General features: G+C 46.0%; 1 long non-coding RNA gene across 1 annotated transcript; it reads left to right on the top strand.

The window, feature by feature from the left end:
- The first annotated feature begins 349 nt into the window (after positions 1 to 349).
- Positions 350 to 5,200, top strand: LOC103166684. The gene is made up of 3 exons (XR_005659751.1): positions 350 to 477; positions 3,908 to 4,156; positions 5,013 to 5,200. It is a non-coding gene; the product is annotated as an uncharacterized LOC103166684 (long non-coding RNA).
- Positions 5,201 to 5,865: the final 665 nt, after the last annotated feature.

Raw genomic sequence — 5,865 nt, 5'->3', positions numbered from 1 at the left:
TGCCCACGCGACCACATAGAGCTGAGGAAAAATGCTTTCAAATGGGGCAGATGTGGGAGGTCGAACAGGATGAAAAGCCCCCAGGCTGGGCCCTCCATGAGAGAGAGTGTTGCAGTGGGGAGCGTTTGAGCCATCAGTCAACCCCTAACAAATCCCCAGAGAGAATAAGCCCCAGAATAGCCCAAAGATGATCTCCCGGGTGAATTATTAAGCTATACCTGGAGAACGCCAACTAGCTCAGGTTGGAATTTAATCCTTTAAAACTTGATCACCGTTCTTCTAATTTCTGCATGATTATTTCAGGAAACTGAAACGCACCCTCGCGCGGGGGGGGGGGGGTTGATCATTTTACGGAACAGAGAGATCTGTTATTTTAAGACTGGGAGCTGACCCAGTAGTTTCTCACCTGCCTCCTGGCCCCTGGAGGACTCAGCTAGTAGTGGACTCAAAGCAGATTTACTCACCACCACAAAAGAGGTATGTGGACAGATCCTTTTAGTGGGGGTCATGAGATGGGGGCAGAGAGGGGAGGAGGGAATACCCAGAGCTATTCATCTCTCGATGATCGGAGGAGGATTTCAAACTGAGAAGCAGCGTGGCGAAGTGGGTAGAGCACGAGCCTGGGAGTCAGGAGATCATGGGTTCTAATTCCTGTTCCACCACTTGTATGTTGCTTGACCTTGGGTAAGTCACTTCACTTCTCCGTTCCTCAGTTACTTCATCTGTAAAACGGGGATAGAGACTGTGAGCCCCGCATGGGACGGGGACTTTGTCCAACTCGATTCGCTTGTATCCACCCCAGCACTTATTACGGTCCCTGGCAAAGAGTGACCGCGAAGGGTAGTAAAGCAGGGGAATTGGTGGTAAGCAGATATTCTGTGGTTCCAATAATTGACACTGACATCCAGCACTTATGTACATATCCATAATTCATTTATTTACATAAATTAATGTCTGTTTCCCCCTCTAAACTTTAGGGCCCGTGGGGCCCCATAACTACCAACTTTGTTATATCGTACTCTCCCAAGCACAGAATACAGTACCCTGCACACAGTAAGCGCTTAATAAATATCACTAATGGATCGATTAATCTTTTAAGTACAGGAGAATCATGACTGGCCTTGAGCAGGAGCAGGAAGGATTTAAGGGTGGGGGTTAGGAGGGATTTTTTTTTGACTATCAGGACTAAGAGACCTGGAGAATTTTACAGTCAGGAGATTTTTAAAATTAGATCCCAGATGGTATCTCTGGGGAGGGGTGGCTGGAGGGCAGGCCAGAATCATGGAAAGAACCAGATAATCCAGGAGATTTGTCCAGCTCTACTCTTTGATCCCATAACCTCAAGGAGGGAGTTCTTAAGCTCCTCCTGCACACTGTAAATCCTATGGGCAGCGATCGAATGTACCAGTTCTTGGAATTGTACTTTCCCAAGCACTCAGTACAGTCCCATGTACAAAGTAAGCGGCATGACATGGTGAATAGAGCACAGGCCTGGGAGTCAGAAGCTCATGGGTACTAAATCCAGCTCTGCCACTTTTCTGCTGTGTGGCCTTGGGCAAGTTGCTTCACTTCTCTGAGCCTCGTTATCTCATCTGTAAAATGGGGGTTAAGATTGGGAGCCCCATGCGGGACAGGGATTGGGTCCAACCCGTTTTGCTTGTATCCGCCCCATCGCTTAGTACAGAGCCCGGCACATAGTGTTTAACGAATACCACAATGATTAAAGTAAGTGCTCCGTAAATACCACTGATTGAGAGAGAATGCCCCAAGTCAAGTAGACAGAGGATGCATGTTGGCCAAAAAAGAGGTAGTCCTATGGCACTTCCAGAGGTTTCGCTGAACCAGACTCCAGACTTGCAAAAGATCCCAACCCTCCATAGCTGCCGCCAGAATCCCCACCACCACAGTAGCAGTGAGAAAATGGAGACTAGCTACTCCCTCTCCTGTGGCCTCATATTACAAACGTTGCATCCTCTTCCCTACGCATTTCTCGGGTTACAGCATGTGATTCAAGAACCAGTATGGGCTGGTGGAGTCGGGAATTCCGGCCCAGTTCCACCGTTTGCCTGCTGTATGACCTCGGGCTAGTCATTTAACTTCTTTGTGCCTCAGTTTCCTCTTCTGTAAAATAGAGGTTCAATACCTGTTCTCTCTCCCCCTTAGTCTGTGACCCCCCCAAAAAATAAGGACTGTGTTAGCTCTGATTGTTGTGCAACCAACCCAGCATTTAACACAGTGCTTGGAACATCGTAAGAGTTGAAGAAATGCCACAAAAAAATTCCTGGAAACTTTATATCTCAGCAGGGCTTGTATCATGGGAGCCTTCCCCCTACCCACTGCCCACTCCCTTCCATCCCGGGGGCTGAAGACCCCTATGTCACTGAAGGCTTCACTCCCCCATTTTTTTACGGTATTCGTTAAGCGCTTACTATGTCTCCATCACTGTTCTATGTGCTGGGGCAGGTACAGGTTAAGTTGGACACAGTCTCTGTCCCACAGTCTAAGTATGAGGGAGAAATGGTATTTAATCCCCATTTTACAGTAGAGGCAACTGAGGCACAGAGAAGTGAAATGCCTTGCCCAAGGTCACACAGAGCTGTCATTTAACAGAGCAATTGGCGGAGCTGGAATTAGAACCCAAGTCCCCTGATTCCCGGGCCCACGCTCTTTCCATTAGGCCATGCTGCTTCACTGCCTAACCTCCTCCTGTTCGCCATCAATCAATCAATATCATTTACTGAGTGCACACTGTGTGCCAAACACTATATTAAATGCTTGGGAGAATACAGTAAACGAAGTAGACACGACCTGCCAGCTAGGAGCTTACGCTCTAGCGGGGGAGAAAGACATGAAAAGAAATTACAGTTGGGGAAAGCAACAGAGTGTAAACGTATGTCCATGATTACTATGTGGGGAGTGGATGGAGTCCCTGTTCTGGGTGTGAAGGAGAAGATGCTATAGTAGATTTACTCCATTTGAAATGTGGCAATAGGCATGTTTTACGGCAAACTTTCTAACCTCTATCTAATCTCACACCAGTATGAGAATATGATGAGGATGATGATGGCATTTGTTAAGCACTTACTATGCACCAGACGCTGTACTAAGCGCTGGGGTAGATACAAACAAATCGAGGTGGACCAGTTGCTATCCCATGTGATAGCACACAGTCTCAATCCGCATTTTACAGGTGAGATAACCGAGGTGAAGTGACCAAAGTCAGACAGCAGTTTTGTTGGGGGGACGGGGATTAGAACCCATGACCTCTGACTCCCAGACCCATGCTCTGTCCACTACGCCATGCAGCTCAGCAGTGGTCCTCAGACCCTAAGAATTCTCCCCTCTTCCTCCCTCTTTCTCTTCCCCTGTCCAGCCCCATTCTCATTTCACCAAATAGAAGTTTATTTTAGGATGAGGCTAACCAAAATAATAATAATAATAATAATAATAATGGTATTTTTTAATTGTTTACTATGTACCAGGCACTGTTCTTAGCAATGAAGTAGATATAAGATAATCCGGTTGGACACAATAGGGCTCGCAGTCTTAAGTACAGACTGTAAGCCCGTCAAACGGCAGGGACTGTCTCTATCTGTTGCCGACTTGTTCATTCCAAGCGCTTAGTACAGTGCTCTGCACATAGTAAGCGCTCAATAAATACTATTGAATGAATGAATGAATGAATCCCCATTTTGCAGATGAGAGAATTAAGTCACAGAGAAGTTCATTGACTTGCCAAAGGTCACACAGCAAGTGAGTATCCCCACATTTTTTCACATGCAAGCCCAACAGGGAGGCCTCTTCCCCAAGCCTGAGGAGAAATTTGGGAACCAGACTTGCCCGCTGCCTTCTCAGACTCACTCAACGGTCTTTCCAAGAAGGATTCACTCTTTACTCATACTTTCAGCTGCTGGCACTGCTCCCATTTCTCTGTACGTGGTCCCCAGATCCTAGAGGAGAACTGGGTGACCTGAAGTTTCTACATAACCGCCTGTTTCTTCGGATCCTTTGGGCTCCCGGAGCAGTCTCTTGCTGGTTCCACTGACCTGCCAGGATCCTGTCAGCGGTGGAGTGGCCACAATGGAGGGGACAGAAGTTGCCCGAGGAGTTTAACTTTGTGAACGACGTGCTGGATCAGGGGACACACATGGACAAGGTAACGGGATTTTGCTCGGTGACGGCGGCCTTCACACTTGGTCTGGGCTAGCAAATGATGGGACCTCAACAATATACAGTTTGGCCTCAATTGCCTGATATTTCAGGGGAAAGGGCATTTTTATCTGGGAAATATCTGGATAATTGAAGCCACAGTGCATAATTTAGGTCTGGATTGTTAGTTAATTTGCTGTCTTCTGCGGTTTAGGGTGGTCCAATGTACTTACCCCAGGACATAGTACAGTGCCTGGTATATAATAAGCACTTAACAAATACCATTTTAAAAAGCTCTTTGTAATGAAACTGAAAGAACTAGTTTGGGAGAACTTGGCTATATGAACGTTTCTGTAAGCAGATCTAACATTTTTCTTACTAATGAGGTAACCATGCTGTCCCACAAGGGTGGCTGTGGGAGGCAGGGAAATGAATGGATGATGATAAAAATCAGGCCCCATGACCCGAGTAGTACAGTGCTCTGTAACAGAAAGTGCTCAATAAATATGATTGACTGACCGACTTGAGAAGACAGAGAATAGGAGATGCTGATGTTCAATTCAGGGCCAGTATTCATTCACTCATTCAATCATATTTACTGAGCACTTACTGTGGGCAAAGCCCTGTAGTAAGCGCTTGGGAGAGTACAATATAACAATAAACAGACGCATTCCCTGTCCACAATGAGCTCTCAGCCTAGAGAGGAGCTTACAGTCTGGAGTACCTGAGAGGAATATGCAACTATCCGAGCAATGTATCTTCCAGGTCTGCGCACAAAAACCTCCACTTGTTCTCCCAAAACCTGCATATTTCCCCCAAAAGCCTGAGACTATGAAATCACTCTTTTATCTTTGACTTATTAGGCGTGGGAGTGACATGAGAATCTCCGACACAGTGTGGTGTATGTCAGATACAGGCTGGGTGCTGCAAATACTGAGATCAGGTTTTTTGGTACTCCACATGCCACAACCATCATCAACATAAGGAAGACCACTGTTCCCATTGTTGAAAAGTGTACAAAATCAACAGCAGAATGAAATTCTGTACCAAACACCTGCTTTGAGTGCCATTCTTTTCATCCGTCTCCTATTAAGGAAAACAAGCTTGTCTTTTCTAATTCACCAGAAAAGCTAATTGTCTGAAATTTGATTGTCTAATTGGCCTGCATTCCAAAGTGGATAGTATATCTGTAATTTACTTACTATATCTATTTCAATTATTTATAGTAATGTATATCTCCCACTCTAAACAGTCAGCTCATTTTGAGTAGGAAATGTGTCTACCAACCCTGTTATATCGTCCTTTCCCAAGCATCTAGTACAGTGCTCTGCAAAGAGTAAACTCTCCATAAATATAATCAATTGATTATATTGATTAGATTGAATCCAATCAATTGATTGGAGAAGCAGCGTGGCTCAGTGGAAAGAGCACGGGCTTTGGAGTCAGGGCTCATGAGTTCGAATCCCAGCTCTGCCATTTGTCGGCTGTGTGACTGTGGGCGAGTCACTTAACTTCTCTGTGCCTCAGTTCCCTCATCTGTAAAACGGGGATGAAGACTGTGAGCCCCACGTGGGACAACCTGATTCCCCTATGTCTACCCCAGCGCTTAGAACAGTGCTCTGCACATAGTAAGCGCTTAACAAATACCAACATTATTATTGACTGGGGGAACAGAATGGAAAGGTGGCTAATCAAACAAACCTGGCCAGGGTAGGC

This window comes from Ornithorhynchus anatinus, chromosome 2, assembly GCF_004115215.2.
Source record: "Ornithorhynchus anatinus isolate Pmale09 chromosome 2, mOrnAna1.pri.v4, whole genome shotgun sequence".
NCBI lineage: Eukaryota > Metazoa > Chordata > Mammalia > Monotremata > Ornithorhynchidae > Ornithorhynchus > Ornithorhynchus anatinus.
This window is presented reverse-complemented; position numbering and strand designations above follow the sequence as displayed.